Here is a 24,179-nt window from a genome sequence, read left to right as displayed (position 1 = left end):
GAGAAGTGTAAAAATAATTGGATAGTAATTGTCGAGGATTTCAACTTCCCCAATATTAACTGGGTTAGTCGTAGTGTGATAGGTTTAGTGGGAGCAGAATTCTTAAAATGCATCCAGAAGAGCTTTTTAAGCCAGTATGTAGAAGGTCCTTTGAGAGAAGGGGCGGTCCTGGACTTAATTATAGGGAATGAAGCCGAGCAAGTGGTAGAGGTATCAATGGGGGAACATTTTGCAGATAATGATCATAACTCCATTAGATTGAAGGTTGTTATGGAAAAGGACAAGGATGAGCCATAAATCAGAGTTCTAAATTGAGGGAGAGCCAATTTTAATAAGATCAGATATGATTTGGCCAGAGTGGACTGGGAGCAGCTACTTTTAGGTAAATCTGCATCAGAGCAGTGGGACTCATTCAAGAAGGAAATAGGGAGAGTACAGGGCAAACTTATTCCAGTAAAGTCAAAGGGTGGGACCAGCAAATCCAGGGAACCCTGGATGTCAAGGGATATACAGGATTGGATAAAGAGAAAAAGGGAGGCTTATGGCCGATACCAAGGGCTCAAAACAGCGGAATCCCTGGAGGAGTATAGAATGTGTTGGGGGGAACTTAAAAAGGAAATTAGGAGAGCAAAATGGAGGCATGAAGAAACATTGGCAGGTAAAATAAAGGAAAATCCAAAGTTATTTTACAAGTACATTAAGAATATGAGAATAGCTAGGGAAAGAGTAGGGCCCATTAAGGATCATAGTGGTAATTTGTGTGTGGAGCCGGAAGACGTAGGTAGGGTTCTAAATGAATACTTTGTGTAGGTGTTCACAAGTGAGAGGGACGAGGTGGGTATGGAAATCGGGCAGAAAGACTGTGATATAATTAAAGAAATTTGAATAGAAAGAGAGCAGGTTCTAAGTGGTTTGTCAGGCTTAAAATTAGATAAATCACCAGGCCTGGATGAAATGTACACCAGGCTCTTGATGAGGCAAGGGAGGAGATAGCAGGGCGCTGGCAATAATTTTCAATACCTCTCTGGCCACAGGAGAGGTGCCAGAGGACTGGAGGACAGCCAATGTGGTGCTATTATTCAAGAAGGGAAGAAGGGAAAAACCAGGGAACTGCAGGCCAGTCAGTCTAACCTCAGTGGTGGGGGAACTATTGGAAGCAATTCTGAGGGACAGAATTAATCTACCCTTGGAGAGGCAGGGATTAATCAATGACAGTCAGCATGGCTTTGTTAAGGGGAGGTCAAGTCTGACCAATTTGATTGAATTTTCCGAAGAGGTGACCAGGTGTATAGATGAGGGCAATGCATTTGACGTAGTCTACTTGGACTTCAGCAAGGCTTTTGATAAGGCCCCGCATGGGAGACTGATAATGAAGGTAAGAGCCCATGGGATCCAAGGCAATTTGGCAAATTGGATCCAGAATTGGCTGAGTGGCAGGAAGCAGAAGGTGATGGTCGAGGGGTGTTTTTGTGACTGGATGCCTGTGTCCAGTGGGGTTCCACAGGAATCGATGTTGGGTCCCTTGCTGTTTGTGGTATATATAAACAATTTAGACTTGAATGCAGGAGGATTGATCAGTAAGTTCACGGATGACATGAAAATTAGTGGGGTGGTAAATTGTGAGGAGGATAGCTTTAAACTACAGGAGGATATAAACGGGCTGGTCAGATGGGCTGATCAGTGACAAATAGAATTTAATCCAGGTAAGTGTGAGGTGATGCACTTGGACAGGACAAACAAGGCATGGGAATACATGACGAATGGTAGGATCCTGGGAATTACCTTAAGGTAACGGGACAGCTAGCTAAGGTGGTTAAGAAATCATATGGAATATTTACCTTAATTAGCTATTTTAAAACAACATTTAGGATACACAGTGGATTTTACATTGCAACCACTTGCTTCACACCTGCTGAACCCATTCTTTCCACTTGTTTTATTCTTACGATATTAAAATTAGCTAATTAAAAGGAAAAGTTGCATTTATTTGTTTTTTGCACTGGATATAAGAATATAAGAGCAAGGAGGTTATGCTGGAACTGTATAAAATGCTGGTTGGGCCACAGCTAGAGTATCGTGAGCAGTTCTGGAATCTACATTATAGAAGGATGTGATTGCACTGGAGAGAATGCAGAGGAGATTTACCAGGATGTTGCCTGGGCTGGAGAGTTTTAGTTATGAGAAGAGATTGGGTAGAATGGGGTTATTTTCCCTGGAGCAGAGGAGATTGAAGGGGGAGATGATTGAGGTGTATAAAATTATGAGGGGCATAGATAGGGGAAAAGTTCTTTCCTGTCTACCCTTGGTGCAGGGATCAATAACCTGGGGGCATAGCTTTAAGGTAAGGGGCAGGTAATTTAGAGGGGATGTGAGGAAGAACTTTTTCACCCAGAGGGTAGTGGGAATCTGGAACTCACTGCCTGAAAGGGTGGTAGAGTCAGAAACCCTCATAACATTTAAGAAGTAGTCGGGTGTGCACTTGCGATGCTATGGCATACAAGGCTATGGGCCTAGTGCTGGAAAATGGGATTAGAATAGTTAGGTACTTGTTTGACCAGTGCAGACTCGATGGGCCGAAGGGAATTTTTCTGTGCTGTAGACCTCTCTGACTCTGTAACGCTATAACATGCTAGTTCAGCACTGAGTGAGTGCTGCACATTTAAACAGGCAACATTTGATTTGAGAAATGAAACAGAGACCCTACCTACCCCTCAGGTAGGCATAAAAGATCCCAAGGCATTATTTTGAAGAACAGCAGAGATGTTATCCTTAGTGCCCTGGCCTGTATTTATCCCTCAACCAACATCACAACAGATCATTTGGTCATATCATATTGCTGCTTATGGGAGCTTGCTGTGTGGAAATTGGCTGCTGAGTTTCTTACATTACAACAGTGACTACACTTCAAAAGTAATTCTTTGGCTGTAAAGCCTTTTGAGACATCCAGTGCAAAAAACAAATAAATGCAACTTTTCCTTTTAATTAGCTAATTTTAATATCATAAGAATAAAACAAGTGGAAAGAGTGGGTTCGGCAGGTGTGAAGCAAGTGGTTGCAATGTAAAATCCACTCTGTATCCTAAATGTTGTTTTAAAACATAAATGTGGCTCTTCCAATCACATAGACACATTCTGTTGTGAGTGTCTGCTTTGCATCTGCCAGATAAATTTTATTTTAAGAGGTGTTTTCAAACTGTCTTAATTCTGCTGTATTCTTAGCTATGCAAGACTTATACTCAGGAAAGCAAAACATTGAGTCCTCCATGAGTGTGAGAAATGATGACTCACTTTTACATGACAGACTGTCTGCATGTATGGAAATGTCATTCTCATTCATGCGCTTTGAATTTTATTTTCACAGTAGCAATCAAAAATCGTTTCAGGTTGACATGCATATTTAACTCATTTTATTTTTGTTCATTAACCATCATGACTGCAGCCCTTTTGGTATTTCCGAACCGCTGGTGAAATATTCCTCTTATGTCTGAAAGATTTCAAATTTTCAGCATCCATTCTTGACTATTTTGTTTTAATATTCATGTTTTAGTGTTCAAATGCTCCCTAATTTCATGTGCTAAAATTTAGTTTTAAAACTATTTGCTCCTATGTTAGATCTCATCCAAATTTTCACTCATTGCTCTCCAGTGGGTGGTTCACTATATTCTTTTCTCCTTATCCAGTGCCTTTTGTGACTGGTCAAAGAGTTAGACATTAGTCTGGGCATGGAGGCTTCATGTGGACTATCTTCGAGAGCAAATTATGAAACTTGCCTGTGCTCAGGACAGAATAAGAGTATTTTCAAGGCAAATATCTAATCTTTCTATGAAAAGCCCAACTCACGTAAGTGGAAATGGTTGATAACACTTCGAGAGAAAAGGTTATGATGTATCCTTTTTTAAATGGTGCTTAGTTTGTGGGGTTTTTTTCTTTTGATTTCCTTGGGGAAAACCTCTTGAAAAGTAACCTCTTTTACACTTACTCCGGCTTTATAATTCATGTTTGCTTGCATCTCTTAATTTGGCACTGAGCTAGTCCAAGATCATGATTGCTTGGCTTAGTATTTTTGTTCTTACACCTTAGAATAGGTACTTTTCTAGACAGAATCTTGTAGAATCAGTGTAAAGTTACTTGGATAGATTAAGAATGGACAGCATTCCCATGGTCAATAAGTTATTATTAACAGCAGTGGATCTGCTTCAAGACCAGTTACAAGTGGTGTCCTACAGGGATCATCTATTGCTTTATCGCATCTATATAAACAACCTGCGTATCAATTTTGGAGCAATGAACTGTATGGTTGGCAATGATATGAATATTTGTGCAAGTATTAGTGTGAGTTGAATATTAATCAAATTTAATTGGATGCAGGTGGTGGGCATTAACTGAGCATTTGTTTAGGTTCCTATAAATAGGAACATACTGGAATTGGGGTTTGGGTTTAGGAGGTATTTGCTTATAGTGTGTAGTTCTCTGAAATGTATGTAAAGATTGGCACAACTGGGCTTTCTGGAGAGCAACAGGTAGAACCGTGGAGAAAAACAAAGTTCTGCCAGCAGATTTAGTTGCTCTGGGAGGATGAGGAAAATTGTGGGCAACAGTTTATAAACTGGACAAGTGCAGTGTTATTCATTTGAGCAGAACCAACACCAAGTACACCTTCACTTCACGTGGAACAGAACTGAAATCAGTTGACAGAGAAAAGAATTGTAGCCTTGGGGTTCATAATTCTCTGGAGGATCAGGAATAATGCTGAGATGTCATAACAAAAGCAAATAGGGTACTAGGTTGTATTAACAACACTATTCATTGTAAGACAAAGAACATCATTTCGTCCTTGTACAAGAGCTTAGTTACACCACATTTAGAGTACTTCATTCAGTTTTGGTCATGACATATGTGTGATGTAGAAGTTCTGGAAAACTTTCAAAGAAAAGCAACAAGAATAATTCCTAATTTAATCAATCTGAAATGCACCAATAGAAATGAAAAGCTAGGTGTATTCACTTTAGGTAGGTGTAGACTTTGGGGTTATTTGACAGCAATCTATAAAATAGTTAACTGACTAGATTATGTTCCTTCTAATTGTTTCAGTTTGATACATTGGGGAAGACAATGGAGAGACCATGTGTATAAGTTAAGCAAGTATGGAACTGGATGTGAGTCAGTTCCTCTTTTCCCATAGGAGTGTAGACCTGTGGAACAAGTTGCCAACCCGTGCAGTGAACAGTGAGTGTTAAATCTCTGAATACCTTCAAAAGAGAGTTAGATCGGTTCATGACTGGGGCAAAGATCACATCTTAAAAGTAACAGATGAAATATGAGATATTACCAGTAAGTCAGTGTGGTCTGTTATTTTTTTTTGATCCGAGAGGAACTTTCCAGTTTTTTTTCCCTTCTAAATGGGCTTGGATTTTTAACAATCTTTGCCTCGCTCAGGAGATCTCATTGGTCCTGATGAGTAGAATGCCTCTATTCATGATTCCTCCATCATCATGGCTTGTTGGACAAAATGGCCATTTCCCATTTATCATTTTTCTATGTATATATCTATGTATCTTCTTACATTATTTAACCATTATTTCCATGGTTGCCTCATTTCTCTTCCTCTACGTACAATGGCCATCCATGTGGTAGTGTTCGCTTGCCCTGTGTTTGATTATGAGTCTGTTTACTATCGATGCTCACTGTGCTTGATTAGTTAAGTCTAGGTGTAGACTGAATGCAAAATAAACAAATTGTAGAAGTTGTGGAAGCTAGAGCTGAAACCACGGACCAGGCTTTTAAAACACTATGAAAAAAATGTGTTGCACACATAGAAATTACAACAATGTGGCAATGAGGATGATTGAGTAAAGTTTAAATTTACTGACTCCAAAACCTTTCCTTTCTTTGCAGGGAGATCCACCGATGCCATGGGATTAATGGGTTCAAGGCCTACACAGATGGACAGTTTAGGTGTAACAGTGATTCACAAGAAGATGATACTCATACAGAGCAGAGCAGAAGGCCAGAGGACATTTGAGCGTCTCACAGAAGACACATATATGGCTGTAAGTGCTCTCAAAAAATGCTAGAGGCCAAAGAAAAATGTGATGTTTGGAATGATATACATTCCACCAAAGATGCCAGGGAAATGGGGAGCCCATAAAACAATACCCAGCAACAGGTTGTGGCAGTTGGCTTCTACGTGTAGTTTTGGCACACTAACTAATGAACTAATTTGTTTAACTTCAATTCCATGAGTTAGGGAACATCTCTTCATGGTGAATGATGATTTACTTTTGGAAAAAAGCCGTGGTCCAAATTGAATCTGCTATGTTTGGTTCGAAGATGTTATTCAGAAAAGCACTCTCAGAATCAGGGTTGCAGACACAGCTTGCCTGACCAAATTAACTGCAAGGGTTACAGACAAAGAGGCCTCAACAGTCTTTTCAAAATGTGCCCCATCATGGTCAAATACCTTCAGAACTGTGCTCAAATTGTGGAGATGCTCATCAATTCACATCGCCATGTCCAGCTCAAGGGAAAAAAGTGTAACACACACTTAAAGTGGATCCACTTCACAAAGGTGTGGAGGTCAAAGCAGAGGACTTCATTGGTTCAACAAGTGGAGGAGTCTCTTCTTGGGAGTGAGGTATGGCATGTATAAAGCATTATGAATGATAAATTCATGAGTCATTTTAGAGATTGCTCAGTCGAGATCACAAGCATCTCAGTGTCATTTCTCATCAACGTTGGCACGAAAACATCTATTTGAGTGACGAACTCTACCATTGGTGTTTTTTGCAACTTTCTTTCACTCCTGCAACTTCAAACTTACAATGACTCTATTATTCCAGTTTCAGAAACAATCACAGCTACAAAAACGTCACCCTAGACAGATTCATGTTCTAGGTAGTTAAAGGCAGAAGTCTTATGGGGGTAAATTTTTTCGATAGGCTTGGATTTAAACTTGAAGACTTCACCAGAGGACACATTAACGTCATTGGTAGTGCAAACTATACACAATCTTATTTACCGGATTTAGGGAGATTAAGGGTTACTGTCATGCTCCACATGTCAACACATCAATACCACTAGCTGCACAATTTGAAGTGGTTGCCATTTGCAATCCATCCTGAAGTGTCACAGGAGATGAAACAACTAGAAGCAGACAGTATCATTGAGTGAATTGACTTATCACCATGGATATCGGACCTAGTCATTGCACAATGCAAAAATGGCAATCTTGAACTATGTGTTGACCTTAAGGTGGTCAACAAAGCTATCATTCCAGACAAGTATCCACTTCCTACAATCCAAGAACTATCAGAGCCATTTCAGGACTCCACAGTCTTCATGAAACTCAACATGCAACAGAGATATCTTCAGATACCACTAGCAGAGCAAAGCCGATATCTTTCAGATTTTGTTACTCATGAAATGTTTCAGTAGTGAAGAATGCTCTATGGACTAAGTTCAGCACTGAGTGCATTCCAGATGATTGACATTAAGGAAACACTGAACTTGCTGGATGATGTCATTGTCCGTTGAAGACACATAGCAGAACACGATCAGCAGTTATCACTCGACTCATACTTCAAAATTTGATGCTCAACAAGGAATACACAATCACAGCTGGAATAAAGCCGACATGCAACAATGTCAAATCCATTCATGAGCTTCTGACCCCGTCTGTCTTGAAAGATTTGGCATTGTACCAACTGTTAATATAAATTCATTCCTAAGTATGTATAGGTTGCGGAGCCTCTTCAGAAGCTGCTGCACAATGGGAATGGACAATCGCACAGCAAACAGCGCTGGATACATTGAAGGCAAAGATAGTATCTTCGCCAGTCCTTGCGCATTTCAACCCACGTGGAAATTTGTCACACGAGATGAGTCAGGAAATGCGATTGGAGCTGTAGTCTCAGAGTACATTGAGGGAAGTGAATAACCAATCGCTTATGCGTCATGCCTGTTGTCAGAAATTGAATGCAAGTAATCTACTGGAGAGTAGGAAGCACTAGCTTGCATCTACTCTTATGAACTACAGTAGAAAGTTCACTCTCCGCACTAAACACCAAGTGCTGACTACATTTTTAGCTACATCAGGGATCTGGTCATCAGCCTCCCCCAGCATAATAGCTATTAACCTGTAATACTACAGCCTAGTCAGCTGCATATGAAGGAACCACTGCAAGCTGTTGAGATAACAGCACATAATATAATTTAAAGATAGTTGCTCAGCACTCTGTTCCTCCTATCTCACACCCCTGATTGCCTTCCTTCACCTTGGGTCCTGACTTTCAGCCCAGCTTCCTGGAAGTATCGTTGGATTCTCCACCCTCTTGCACACTAGCAGCAAGTTGCCAGTGAGCAATCAGTCAAAATATTCAGATGAGGCCTGACCATAACAATGCTCTAGGCCTTTTATGGCACTATTAGGCAGATATAGCACCACCCATACTCACTGCCCCCCCCAATATGTGCTCAAGTTAGTAATCACCATTCTTGTTTCCATCTCCTCCAATAAATTGCTCATTAAAATCAATGGGATGAAAACTGAGTGGTTTCTAGATAGAGCAAGAGAAGCCACACTGCCAAGTTACTGCCCAGGCTGTAAAAATAAAATTGATCCCCACTGCATTTTACATATTTCCTCAGCAATTTTCATTTCCACATTTCACAGGCACAGAAGCATAACAAAGATAAGCTTATGTAAACAATCTCATTTTTGATTTGATTATAATATTATTAAACTACTAAATGTTAGAAATAAAAATACCTGGAAAAACTCAGCAGGTCTGGCAGCAATTGCGGGGAGGAACACAGTTAACATTTCAAGTCCGTATGAAGAGTGATACAGACTCGAAACGTTAACTGTGTTCCTCTTCACAGATGCTGCCAGACCTGCTGAGTTTCTCAAGGTATTTTTATTTTTATTTTTGTTTTGGATTTCCAGCATCCACAGTTTTTTGCTTTTATTAAATGTTAGAGTTGGTTTCTAGGCTGCAGCTTTTACAGGAGGGCTACTGATCTTAATCTTCTATCCATTATCGTGATATACCTTTCTCATCAAATATTTAAATTAATCTCTTGACCTTCATTCTGATTTTACTGCTTAAACTTTGCTTGTTACTGACCCTAGTTTGGTTTCACTTTACATTTATCATCACCTCAAACATTTCATTTAGCCTGTTTATGCTCTGGCTCCACGTGCTCAGTTTGTCCTCCGCTTCAGTATGTAGGATGATACTGTCAGGAAAGTTGAGATTTGAAATCTTCCTTCCATTAAACTCCCACTTCGCTTGCAAATCTCTGTAATACTTCTACCACCATGTTTTTGTAGGAAGGTATTAAATAAATTACGCAGTAACAAGTGAGTTGTCCAAATGTTCTTTAGAACCCCTCAGGATGTTCTTCAGTGAACAAGACTGAGTACGCTTTGGTGGACAGAGTGCTTTCAGGGTGTTGATTAGTTTTGCAGGTACACCACTTTGTAAGGATTTCCTAATGTGCTTTCCCTTAGACTCTCAATTGCATTTTGGAAATGAACAAATTATGGTACAATCTCAAACGATGATCAATGACTGCTTCTGACAATAGGTATAATAAAAAGATCTGCTTCAAATGTCACACTTAGATTACTGTCTGATGTTGCGTGCTACTCTTCTCTGGATAACACAAAAAAGGTTTTCAGTATAACGTTGCACCCATTATAACCACTATAATGTTGTATAATTTTGACATCTAGATTTGTTTTCAGTGTTTGATATCGTGGTCATAATGGGTCATACCCATTTTTTTGAAAAATTCAATCCTATCTGGTTAACACTAAAAGGCTTGAATTGTGACTGCAGGAGGCACAAAGAATAAAGACATTTAATGGCAAATGCTCCCTACAGGTACACCTTCACCTTTTATATATCAGTTAATCTGCCTCTCAAACCTTCAGATTAGCTAGCATCATGAAAATTCCTGACAAAAGAATTATGTGTTAAATTTACTGACCATTCAGCCCTTGGTTATTACTAATTAAAACAGGGAATACTCAGCAGGTCTAAGGAGAAGAGTTGGCAATTCAGGTCGATGACCATTCATCAGAACTAACCTTTTTATTTTTTCCACAGGAGCCACCTTAGCCACAGGGCTAAGTATTCCTTGCTTTTTATTTCAAACATCTTGCATCTGCAGTATCTCGCCTTTGCTCTGTTATTATTTGTCTCATCAGTGAGAGGTAAGTAGATTCCAATTTTAGCTTAAAGGCTTTGTCTAAATGAACACAGAAAGCAAAGGTAAAATTAGTAGTAAAACCTCTCTCACTACATCAATTCTATAACACCATGTGTATAAGCTGATAAGTTATAGCATTGCTTGTCTATTGGGGAAATGCAGGCAATATGTTTAATATATTATCAGATCATCTAGGAAAAACTGAATTCTAGAGCATGTAAGCATTACAATGAGCCAGATTTTGAGGTCTGCAATTGTTAAATGTTCTTCTAAGGGAATGAGACTTCCCATTTGTAAAATTTGTTTTCAGTGCCAGAGTAGCTGTTCAGCAATAATAATGGTTTAGTGTGCCGTTAAAAATTCAATTACTCATAATGCCACAAGACTTAAGTTTATTGTTGTTCCTTTGCATAGAACGAGTGAGTAATTAAATTGACAAATTAATGATTTCTAAATGATTCCATCAGCGAAGACTACAACAGCATATCCTGGGAGGAGCAGAATATCACTTTTATTTAATCCTTCATGGGGTCTAAAAATCACTGGCAATGTCAGCATTTATCTCCAATCCCTAATTGGCATTGAGACGCTCATGATGAGCCACCTTCTTGAACCTCTGCAGTCCTTGTGGTGGAGGTACATCCACAATGCTGCTAGGCAGCAAATTCCAGGATTTTGACCCAGTTACAGTGAAGTAACCTAGCAATATACTTCTAGAGCTATACCTTGAGTGCCCTACCATCCATTCTTAATTAGCACATTCGTTTAGATAATATCACCAACTGTAACACCTATGTGTTCTTTTGTTTTGTTGTTTGTGACATCTTTTGATGATCTGCTTCTATCACTGCTTGTTTGTCCCTACAACCACACCAACCCCTTCCACTTCTCTCTCTCTCTCTCTGCCACCCCCCACCCCACCAAACCCCACCCCCCCCACCCCCCCACACACCTTAAACCAGCTTATATTTCAACTCTTTTCTTGGACTCACTCAAGTTCTGTCGAAGGGTCATGAGGACTCGAAACGTCAACTCTTTTCTTTTCCGCCGATGCTGCCAGACCTGCTGAGTTTTTCCAGGTAACTCTGTTTTTACTTCAAGATGAGGATTGTTTATGGGTTGGAGAAATAGTGGTGTTCCCATGTGCCTGCTCTCCTTGTTCTTCTAGATGGTAGAGGTCTCAGGTTTGGAAATTGCTGTCGAAGGAGCATTGACAAGATGCTACAATGCATCTTTTAGATGGTTCACACTGCTGCCACTATGTGATAATGGTGGGGGGAGTGAATGTTCAGTGTGATGGGTGGGGTGCCAATCTAGTGGGATGTTTTGTCCTTGATGGTGTTGAGCCTCTTGAGTGTTGTTGGGGCTGCAATTATCCAGGCAAGTGGGGAGTGTTCCATCACAGTCCTGACTTGTGTCTATTAAATGGTGGACAGGCTTTGAGGAGTCAGGAGGTTGGTTACTCGCTGCCAAATTCCCAGCCTCTGACCCTCTCTTGTAGCCACAGTATTTATATAGTTGGTCTATTAACGTTTCTGTCATGGTAACCCAAAGGTGTTAATGATGGAGGATTCAGCTATAATGCCATTGAACATCAAAGGGAGAGGATTAGATTCTGTCTTGTTGGATATGGTCATTGCCTGGCACTTGTATGGCATGAATGCTATTTACTGCTTCTCAACCCAAGCCTGAATATTGTCCAGCTCTCGTTGCACATGTGCACGGTCTGCTTCAGCACTTGTGGAGTGGCGAATGGTGTTGAAAATTGTGCAATCATTGGTGGACCTCCCCACTTCTGACCTTATGATGGAGAGAAGGTAATTGATGAAGCGGCTGAAGATGGTTAGGCCTTGAATACTACCTTGTGGAACTCCTGCAGTGATGTCCTGGGACTGTAATGATTGACCTCCAACAACCCCAGCCAGCTTCCTTTGTGCTAGGTATGACTTGAGCTTGTGAGGAGTTTCCCACAATTCCCACTGACTTCAATTTTATTCAGGCAACTTGATGCCACACTCAGTCAAATGTTGCACGATGCAGATTTCTGCATTTAACTGCACATTTAGATGTCAAAAGCTTCTGTCAGTTTTACTTAATAATAGCAAGCACGAACAGCCTCACTGTTATAACCACAACAAATTCCAGGCCATTATGTGTTGCATTATGGACACAAAGGGTTTAGCTTTCAAATGATTTTGTTTCACGACAGTTTCTGATATGAATTTATTTTTTGTTACTATTTGTTTGTCAGCAAAATTCAAAACTTATACTCAATAAACTCTGGCACATTTTTCTCCACTCCCAGGGAAATCACATACAAATGCTATATAAAATAAAAATACATTTGAACTGTTGTATACTGAGTGCTGTAAATGAGGAGAAGATTGAGAGAGTTCAAGCTACCATACTGAGCATGTTTATATTTGCAAATGGTAATGATCTTATAGTTTGCCAGTTGTAAAGCTCTGAAAATTATAACATCTAATGTTTTGTGATTGTACAAGCTTCACTCTGTGTGGTCAGACATCTATCTCTTAGGTACAATCTTAGTCATTGCTATAATCCAGCAAAATTTGTAGATAAATGAATGACAAATTCATCCGACCAAAGTGCAAAGTCAAATTGTCCCACAACATGGAAAAATTGTACAACAGTGAACTCACAACTATCTTGAGAACCATATCTTGAATACAGCTGTGAAAGTAGCAATTGACCCAAGTGCTTAAAACATGGAATACAATTTTTATAAGCTCTTGAACTATCTATATATAGATACAACCCATTAAACCGGGGTCATGTGTGATTATGTTATTTAGCTTTACTATAACGTGTATATATCTACTTTAATCATCAAAATGTATATTTCCAGAGTTAAGTAAATCAGTAAAGAAGGCAGCTTTTTGGCCTTACCTGTTTATTTCCTACTTCCTTAAAGTATTCTCTTGCATTGTGAGCATTTTGGTTATGTGCAAAAATATGTCCATATATAACATTAATTAGAAAAAGCACAATAACTCTCTCTCTTACAAAGTGACATGAAGGTGTAGAAGTCATTTCAATGGTCTTCCCCTGTGACTTCAAGATAATCATAACAGACACCCAATCAAATGGGAGTTAATAAAGGAGTATCCACCAATGGAGTGGAGAATTCCTGCTCGAGATTAATATTGGTCTGCCAATCTCCCAATTCCCTCTGCCTAACAGTTAGGAACAATACATTTATCATTTTCTGACACAAATAGGGGCAGAAAATGCAGATGTCAAATGCAGAGGACAATTTGCTTGTCTAATGTTAGCTGTGGTTTCATTGGAAAATGAGGAGTGAAAAACTCAGGGGAGGTATCTCTTCTCTAATGGGTTAAATTCAATTTTCATCTGATGGATATTACAGAGTAATTTGTTTTTGCTGGGCATTTGCTCAAATGACTGATTTGAGAGGAGATGTGATAATGGTAAAGCTATAGGGAAACCTCACTCAAGATAGTCACTATTAGGTTCATATTACAGTTAAGAAAGTTCTGCTTGGTTTTATTGTGCATCAAATCACATTATGATTTAGGATGTATCATGATCAGCAGTTATAGAGTGTTTTCACTTCAGTTCACACAAGCCTGAATAGTTGAAGCATTAAAATAAACTACACAATACATTGGTTTCACCAAAGTGACATTCAGGTTGATTTTAATGACCAACTATAATGGTATACGCCAATATTAGGTTATGAAATAATAAATTCATTTTCTTGATGTGCGCTAAGAATATTTTTGGTGTCTAGGTATCAAGTGTTACAGCTATGTTTTCTAACCATGATTTTTTTTCTTGAGTATTGTCCATTTCAAGTGTTTCGATATGAACTTGCGAATGTACATTGACAGAACAGCTTCTGGAGCCACTTGCAAGAACAGCAAATCTACGCTGTAAGCATCCAATCAGGACACAGCTGCAAAACAGTCTCTTCACTCATCTTAAGCAGCAAAGGAACTGCTGAACTAGCTTAAATAGTGAGGAAATCTATAACATAGCTGTGCCCTAAAGGAATCCAAGCTCTAACACAATAGCCGAGTGCCACTGACAACAAAACTCATTTTAGCAACAGGGGACTTGTAATATTACAGGATGGCACTGATTCAAAGCAATAGTAGCTTGGTGGTGTTAGGGGAATGTGGTCACAAAGAATAATCCCAATCAATCTCCCGTTATAAGAATTCAGTAAGAAATAAAGGTGAAGTTCCATAACATTGAATAGGTTTACAACAGTTAGCCAACATTATTGATATTATGAAGGGACATGAAGAAGAAATTATCTTAGGTTTCATAGTAATGTTGTAACTGTTTAAACAAATGTTTCATATGCAAACCAGAGATGTATATACACAAGAAATCTAAAAGTATGTTGCAATTTAAATTAAATGATGCTCACAGAACAAGGTGACCAAATGTATAACAAAAAAGGTTTGTAGAGAAAGTAATGCATATTTTCTTACTGTATTATCTATGGTGTGATAGTACAAGGTAGCCAATGAGAGGCGGAATAAAAATGGCTGTTGTGCTCTATTTTAATGTACTTTGCTCTTATTAACTGAGACAATATGGTATTCAGTCAACATGGGCTGAATTTTACCAGCCCACCATGGGTCCCATCATTGCACATGATGAATGCGGCAGGCCAACTGCAATCATGCGCCAGTTGGCATGACAGGCACAGGGCTGTCTTGTCGCTGGATGGAGATGGGTAACAAAGATGCAGGTGTTGGTGCCATTTTTAAATTGTGCCAGCTCTGCATGGAAACCTGAGTGCAACTGGAGCCCCCCCACCCCATTCCAGCTCTGCCTCTGTTGCTGATGGCCTCCTCCTCTGCTGTTGCTGTTGTACACCTTATCATTCCTCAGTACCTGCCACCAGTGTATTTACTGTCACTCGGGATTAGATTCTGACTCACAAACTGTTGAGAGCACCACACACCTCCCCAGGTAGCTGATGGAGGCAGCGACAGGTGAGGGCACTGACAGATGGAGGACAGTGGGAGGTCCTACCCATTCTGAGACCAAGCTGGACAATGAAGCTTCGATGTTAGCAACAAAGAAAAAGCTGCAGTTGTGGCGAGACCTTACAGAACATCTGACAACAATGAGCTGATGATAGAGGAATCCATCCAGGCTATAAGTACTGCCATATCTCAAATGTGCGGGCATATGTTTTCCTCCATTGAGAGGTTGGCAACCCTCATGGACAGCCAGATCCTGCAAATATGTGTAGAAGTGCATACTATTGCCTTGTCCCTGAATTCACCACAGTGAGTGGCAAACAAGAAGGGGTTGAGGCACGTGGAGACTCCTGCAGATCCTCATCCTTCTCTGATCAGCAAGGAGGTTCAAATGAGCCTTGAAAGAAATGAAAAGTGCCTGCCCTCCACATCTGAGGGCTCCTCTCAGAGTGCTCCAGGTGTAGACAATGGCTCCTCAGCCCATCTGCCAGTGATCCATGGGGATGGTAACATAGTGGCAATGTTACTGGACTAGTAATTCAGAGGCCTGGACTAATGCTTCAGAGACAAGAGCTTGAATCCCACAATGGCAGCTGGGAGGAAAGTAAATTCAATTAGTTAATAACACTGAAATAAAATGTTAGTCTCATTAATAATTGTCATTAAAAACCCATTTGGTTCACTAGTATTCTTCAGGGAAGGGGATCTGACAATCTTACCTGGTCTGGCCTGTATGTGAATCCAGACTCTCAGCAATGTGGTTGACTTCTAACTGCCCTCTGAAATGGCCTAGCAATGCACTCAATTCAAGGGTAGTTAGGGATGGACATTAAATGCTGGCCTTGCTAATCCCTCTCATGTCCCAAGGATGAATTAAAAAGGAGTGCCCAGCTCCTCTGGCAGTGACAAATGTGGAGGTTTGTGTGCAGGAGCCCATCAGCCAGTTGGGACCCTCTAGGCATCAGGCTGCCAGAGGACAGCTGCCACAGTCATCCTGTCTCCACCTCAGATGTGGGATTAGGGCAGCACCCCGTGGAGTCTCGCGGATATTAAAAAATTGCTTTTGTTATTGGTTGTTGAGAGACTTTAGATAAAGGGACATGACTTTCATTGTGGAAAATCTCTCATGCTTTCCTTCATGCCTTGGCAGATGCCACCTTCACCTTTGCTCCCTCAATCGGCTGCCAATGTGAGTCCTGGCCTCATTTGTTTACCCTTTCAGGTAAGTTTGGTAGTAAGCTGGGCATTCAGTGCTGGAATGCAATTAGATGGAAATGACAGGCAGTATACATCAAGGTGAGTCTTTATTGAGTTCACTAGGAAGGGGTATCATGGTCGCAGGAATCAGGGCATGTATTACATTTTCCCGAGCCTCCCTTGTAAGTCTTTCAATGCCCCTTGCCTCCTTTTCAAGAGCTTCCTCATTTTTGTGTGCTGCCAGCCCATTCCCCCAAATCCACCTTGTCAAATGGAGACTGGCGATTAGTCGTGTTCTCTTGATGCAAGGCCACCCCTCTGCAGTTCTAGATTGCTTAGAGCACAGTAGACCACCACAATACACAACACCCTCACTGGGCATACAGGAGGACTCCACCAGGTCAACTGAGGCATCAGAATCTTATTTTCAGCAGCCCAATGAACTGCTTGATGGTCGCTTGTATGAATCCATGGCAGGTATAGTATCTCTCGTCTGCTGCAAGGCATGGGTTCCTCACAAGCATGAGTAGCCATGTTTACAATGGGCCACCCTTGTCCCCAAGAATCCATCCATGAAGGCAAACAGGGGGAACCAGAAAAGGTCGTGGCACCTGGGAATGCATTAGTCTTTAGGTGTTGTGGCTGCTTTCTGGGAACTGTGCAGATACCTGAAGGATCCCTTGGGTGGTTGCAGACCATTTGCACATTAGTAGAATGGAACATCTCACAATTCATTGCAGTATTTAAACCAGAAGGAGTTTGCTAAATGCGTCCACAGAGCAGCAAAGTCCTGATGACAGAAACAGCCTGGAGTAACAGGTTATTTACATCAGAACAGAGGGGCTACCGTGCAGGTACATTACTTTAACACGCCAATGACTCAAGCACATTTGACTGTACAACCATTCAAGAGACTTGCTAATGAAGGTCACTGACTGTTTTGTGGGAGCCTTGATGGCCACATGCATGCAGTCAATGAAACCTTGCACCTGGTGCTTGCTTGGAACGTATGGTTAAGGTTGGTTAATGCATGTCTGAATTGTGGTGTCAGTGGGGACAGAGTGTGGTGGGGCCATGGTACCCCAGCTAGGAGGCCAAAGCCTCCAAGTGGGGCTGGTTAGATGCCACCTCCCGTATGACATGCCCCTTGATTCAAGGTATCATCCCACCAAGTTTAGTTGAGATTGTCCCAAGGACCTCAGAGGAGTTTGCCAACAAGCAAACAGACAGACATTTCACTTTTATGTATAAAGATTTGTAGTGTAGAGTCATCTATGCTGTCCTCCATTTTGGAGAGTTGTAAATAAATTTAGTTCAATAATGGCTGTCTGCAGTTGAGTTATTAGTCTTTTATCAGTGTAGTACACAACAGAGAGATGGCAACAAGGATGGGATGGAATTTTCTTTTACATTTCATTTGAGAAATTAACAACTGGGAAATATTGTGACACACTTTTTGGAACTTCTAAAGTTGAACTTTGGAAGTGTGAGTAATTTAGAAGATGGTTTTGTATGCACATGAACAGCTTGGTGAGTCAGCACAGTATGTAATTGAAAAAAACAGCACTGAAGCATTTTTGGGCACAATGGGAAATTCAACCCCAACAATTAGGACTGATATAATTACAAAGGAAGGTTACACATTTGCTGAAAGTGAATAAAATAGGAAATGAGGATAAAGTAAATGTTTTCCTCACCAGGTGCTGATGATGATGATGCAATCAGTATTGCCCATGAGACCCTGGACAACAAAATATACTGACATTAGTGAGATTATGGCACTACCAGGAACGAAATTGCACTGAGAGTTGCATTCCATCAAAGGAAGCAGTTGCCAAGTGAGACTAAAAATAAAAAAACAAAAAACTGCGGATGCTGGAAATCCAAAACAAAAATAGAAATAGCTGGAAAAACTCAGCAGGTCTGGCAGCATCGGCGGAGAAGAGCAAAGTTGACGTTTCGAGTCCTCATGACCCTGTTGAAGGGTCATGAGGACTCGAAACGTCAACTTTGCTCTTCTCCGCCGATGCTGCCAGACCTGCTGAGTTTTTCCAACTATTTCTATTTTTGCCAAGTGAGACTGTTGTAAATGACTTTCTTGAGGTGAAGAAACTCTCTCACCACTGTAGGTGTGGCCTGAACTTTGAAATCAACCTTCAAGACACTTTCATAGGAGGCCTAAAGAAATAAAGCCCAGGCCAAGCTTTTGAGTAAAGGCAATAGGCTGGCATGAAAGGAGACCCGCAGTGAGGCCATCGCCATGCAAATGGCAGAAAGAGATAGTTGCAGATTGCAGGGGAGCTCTTTTCCTGAGCTGGCAGGGGAGCTCCACCAGATTTCAGCAGGATCCTGGCCACAGCAGCCAAGTTCACAGTATCAGAGATTTAGATAATACTGTTACCATGGTAACCACCAACCACCAAAATACCCCCATTTCCAGTTAAAGTGCTATGGCTGTGGGAAAGTCAATCATATACAGACAGCATGCAGGAGTAGAAGAAAAAATAATGCTTCAGTTTGAGGCCAAGCTCCAGGTCACAGCCATGCACCAGATTAAGGTCGTCATGGATCTAAAGCTTGTACAGGAGCCTGGAAGGCCTCGAACGCACATATGATAGATATGGAAACAGAAGTTGATGAAGTTCGGAGCAAGAATAACAGCACATGGAGGATGACAGTAATAGGGCTGAAGGCATAATTCCAGTACCCACAGTAAATGAAAATCAGAGATTCGTAACTGACTTTCATCTTTGATACAGCTGCAGCCGTGTCTGTTATCTCAGAAGGAGGGAACAAGAAGTTCCTAAGTCACATTGCCTTGTGTGAAACTGATTAGTTATTCCAATAACAGTGTTCCAGTGTTAGATGAAGTTAGTGTTGGGGTGGAATAAGATGATACATTTTATTACTTGCCTTTGGTAGTAGTAGGATGAAACCACGTTTCCCTGATGAGGAGTTCACTTAAACTGGGCCGAGTTATTTACAGGAGTGATCAGTAAGAGTACGTCTGCCACTGAGGAAGTGCTAAGAGAGCACAATGAGGTCTTTGACCAAGGAAGACCAAATGATAAAATTCGACATCACAAAGATGAAGTCAAGATAAAGAGCAATATACAGCTGACATTTTGCAAGGCTAAGCCAGAGCCTTATGCACAGTTAAAGGTAGTGGCAAGAAGCTATTTTTGGTACCCAAAGGTAGATAGAGATATTGAGGAGCACACAAAAAGCTGTGAAGTGTGTCTCAGTATGAGAAATGATCCAACCAAGGTTCCTTTGATTCCATGGTCAAACACACGAAAACCATGGCAACAAGTGCATTTTAATTACGTTAAAGTGGAAGGGAAAGAGTACCTTGTTTTGGTCAATAGCTATAGCAAGCAGCTAAATGTTAAACCTATGCTCAGTACTACAAGTGCCAAAATTGTTAAGGTTTTGAGAAGTTGTTTGTAATTTATGGTTTGCCAGAGGTGTTGCAGTCAGATAATGGTTGACAGTTTATCTCAGAAGAGTTTGCAATATTTCTGAGTGAGAATGGAATCAAACACACTCTAGTATCACCATATCACCTAGCATCGAATGGGGCTACAGGAAAATTCTGATGAGTTCTTTGCAGAAGTGACAAGCTAGGTTGTAATTTCCATGTTTCTCTTTGACACAGGCTGGACAATTCTCTGTTCTCTTACTGAAAAACCCCAGAGTCTACAATGCATTGCTCACCTTATGAGTTAATGTTTAAACACGGTCCTAGGACAAGCTTTAGTTTGCTAAGCCAGATGCCAATAGCAAAGTAAGAGAAAAACAAGACAAAGTGAAAACGAGTAATGATACACCAGGCATAAAAATTAGAGGGTTCAGTGCTGGTCAGAATGTCATGATGAAAAACCACCAAGGAATAAGGAGAAGTATATGATTGGAGTTATAAAGAGACTAGGTGCCTTCACATATCTAGTGAAGATTGGAGAGAGACTCCATCCGTGCCATGTAGATCATTTGCTTGAAAGAAGAAATCTGATGAAAGGAGAGTATGATAACCCTCCTAAAGCCCAAATTACTTCTACAGTTCAAAGTGAAAGTCAGAAAGAAAGTGGAAGTGACAAAGGAACTGAAAGTTTAACGGTATCATAGGATCCACTGGTAGCGCAAAGTGAGCCAGGATGTTTGATTACATCTAATTAATCAATGTCACAGTCCCAACCATTAAGTGGTGTTGGTAGTCAAAATCAAAGTCCATGTTTAACACGGTCAGAGATGTTGAGAGAGCAGAGTCAAGCGAATGGAAATGGGAGAAAATACCAAAACAGGAAGAGAAAGAAGCCAGATGGGCTAATTGAAAGTAGGTAGGAAAGAAGAAAAGATTGTTATTTTCATTATTTCTTGTCAAATGATATTTTTGTTAAATATACATTTGTTTTAAGGAAAAACATTCTTTTTAATTACATATAAATTAATCTGGTAATTTTGGTCTCACACACACACACACATATATATGTTTTAGTTGTGATTACAGTCAAAACAAATATGCAACCTAATTTTAAGGTCTGACATTGTCGATGTTGGTTTATATTGAACTTTGGAAAATTATGTACATGTACATTTTACATTTTAACGAGTAAGTTTTTTTAAGTGAGTAAGGAGTGTAGTGTAGAGCCCTCTCTGCTGTCCTCTCTGTTGGGGAGTTGGAAACAAAGTGAGTTCAATGATAGCTGCTTGCAATTGAACAGGTGTTAGTTTTTTCTCAGTGCAGTGTGCACCATTTTTCTCTGACATAAAAAGGAAATTAAAATGGAGATTAAGATGCACCACACATTCATCCACCCTACCTTGCACCTCCTTCTCAGTCTTTGTGCTGTTTATTTCACAATCCTTCTTCAATCTGATTGGTTAAGGAAATTCACAGTTGCTTGCCCTGTTCATTTAGGCCCCAGATGCCTGGCTTGCCTCGCTGAGACATCATCAGGTCACACATTCAGCAATGTTACACAAAAGATGTAAATATCTAAACTTGCAAGGGCAAGTCTAACCGATGGCAGATGCTGTTATACACCTAGCTACAGCAAATTACAATTGAATATGTTTCCTGTGTGTGCTGTAAATATTTATGGTGTTATCGACCTTTACTTTCACTTGAAACTGCAGAGCTGATTGACTGTGTTTCAAGTTCACTGTGAAATGGGTGGCAGAATTTGTCCAATGTATTGTTTAAGTTTAAGCAATATAAAGTCCTGCTGCTTTGTGAAGTTTATGTGGTTTCATTTGATGGGCTGCAGCTTGCTCTGGGATAGTTTGTAACAACTGTCATGGGTTTCCTGATGTCCTCTATGTTCCTTCTCCACCTTGTCTTCCAGCTGCCTCTCCACAATTTGCTAATCAATTACTGCAGTATTCCCAATGGTGGTTACAAACAAAACAATTGACAGTTAAACAGCATTGCATGGATATTTTCCTGCCACTTTTAGAGATGGTGCTTTTTCTTCCTATGGATGCCAGGTCTGACTGTGCTTCAAGCCAACCATAAACGTGTATCTTTTACCAAGACTCACTGTTCAAAGTTTCTTCATGATTACTTTTACTTGCCAAACAAAAGCAAGCTCTTCACAGGCCAAAATTCCTGGTGTGTCTTCCATGCTCTTTTATTAAGGCTGAAGACTCATCTCATTTCCTGCCATTGGCTGTTTTTGCCTGTCTAGACTACTCTCCTAGTCTGATATATGCCAAAGGGAAATTCATTTTCTTTGTTTTCTGGCTGTTCATTCATTGCACTTTAGTTGGCCACTTGTAACTGCCTCTCCATCAGAGTTTCTGGGATTCAGACAACTGAAATGCATACAGCTGGTGTCTGTGCCAGTATTGACATGTCTTGGGCGCCCTTCAATTGTGGAGGGAAGGAATACAGAAATTATGACTTTGGATAACCATTTTCAGGAGAAACCAGCAGTACAGCTTCTAAATCAGTGTCAAAGTAAAGTTGATGGCTCTTCTACTGTTCTTTTGTATTGAATAATAGCAACTAGCTAGTGTCTGAGACACAGGAGGTTGGAGAGGTGGGAATTCTGGTACCAACACTCCTTCAATTCCATGCTGCAAGAGGAGGTAGCTATGAGGACGAGGAAATTCTTATGACATTTTCTTCATGGTGGAGCCTCAGCATTACTGCTCCTACCCATTTCCCACTATCGCTTATCCTTGTCCATCCAAGTCCGTCGCAGGTCTCAAGAAACTTTGGAGTCAAGATGCTTTATTTTGTTTCACTTTAGTCTGCTAGTTATGCTTCAGCAGCAGCTCAGCTCGGGCTGCAACCTGCTGTGAAAACTGTTTAAATGTCATATTGACTTCTTGGCAAACTCATTCAGGGGTGCACCATATGATTAATTCTTCTGATTCTTATATCAATGTATAAACGTTAACTACAATCTCCAAGCATGCACTTTCCAGAAGTGATTGGTATGAATAATATTCTACTTCTTACGTCCTCACATGCACTATTGTATTTTGCCAGATTACAACCACGATAGCCTGAATGTGATCCACTTTAAATATTGTCCCGTACCACCCCACCTCATTTTTAAAAATATGTGGTTCATTTTCTTGACTTACACCAATGCCCACTTCCCCACAGTTGAAAGGACAGGCAAAAAAACCAGTTTCTCTGCCTTTGCAGATGCCATTCTGTACCTGGCCACTAGCAGTAATGAAAGAGCAACATGAATTGACCTGCCAGTTGATTTTTCCATTCCTCTGACGTCTTCTCCTCTGGTTAGCTGTCTTTGTAACTGTCAGTGCTGGGAAAGCTATGGTGCAGGTAAATGGCTACCTACTTCATGGTATAGCACATTGATTTACCAAAGTACTGTGCTACCAGACTGTCTGCCAACCAGAGGTGGATGGCCAATTAAACCAACTAATTGGCCAATTAATGGCCACTACTCCATCCCTTCCCACTGCTGGCATTTTACAGACATTGAGACAGCCTCCCCTGCCATGTGGGAAGATTGGCAGGTAAACTGTGGCAGTCTCCCAGTGGCTTCCTAGGCAGAGACCAATACCTGCAATGCCCGCTACCGAGACTCCATCACCACCACTGGCCAATTCCATCATCAGGGTCTGACAGTCTCCGTTCCTGTTTCACTCTGCAAGTTCCCAATTTTCCAGAAGGGGATTAAAACTTTGGAACACCAACATTGGTGGAATATACTGGGATCTATCTCTATAAATTATGACAGTGAAAGGGCAAAAGCTGGTAGTTTCACTGAACTCTAAGATATAAACAGTTAATCCTGGTGAAATTACAGAGAAATGACTCGAGATAATCACAAAAGCTATTCAAGCCTTAAGCGCATTTCCATGAATCAGAGTCGCTCTCTGGTATACCCTTTTCTGTAATACCTCGAGGTTTAATTGACAGATGATTATACCAAAATAGTGTCAATGCAGAGCTGAAATCACCCACACCTATAATGTTCAGACTATCTTTAACATGCACTAGCCTTATATTCCCTTCTATATGGAGTATTATGTGGTAATGTAACTGAAGTATTTAGGGTGATTAAGTGAGTAGATAAAGTTAAACTTTTCCCTCTAGTTGTGAAGTCCAGAACAAGGGGACATAACCTTAAAATTGGAGCTCAGTTATTCAGGGGGTGATGTCCCAAAGCAGTCCCTCATGCAAAACATATTGGAAATCTGGTACTCTATCCTCTCACCCACCACAAAAATTGTTGGCTTTAGGTTAAATGATAATTTCAAAACAGAGATTGATAGATTTTTGTTAGGTGAGGATATTGAG

The 24,179-nt window shown here is 40.6% G+C and overlaps 1 protein-coding gene and 1 pseudogene across 1 annotated transcript in view; both read right to left on the bottom strand.

The window, feature by feature from the left end:
- znf804a (zinc finger protein 804A) overlaps positions 1 to 24,179 on the bottom strand; it is a 350,235-nt gene that overhangs the window by 192,075 nt on the left and 133,981 nt on the right. The window lies entirely within an intron of this gene.
- On the bottom strand, positions 17,164 to 17,384 carry LOC121285359 (annotated as a pseudogene).

This window comes from Carcharodon carcharias, chromosome 12 (genome assembly GCF_017639515.1).
Source record: "Carcharodon carcharias isolate sCarCar2 chromosome 12, sCarCar2.pri, whole genome shotgun sequence".
Lineage (NCBI taxonomy): Eukaryota > Metazoa > Chordata > Chondrichthyes > Lamniformes > Lamnidae > Carcharodon > Carcharodon carcharias.
This window is presented reverse-complemented; position numbering and strand designations above follow the sequence as displayed.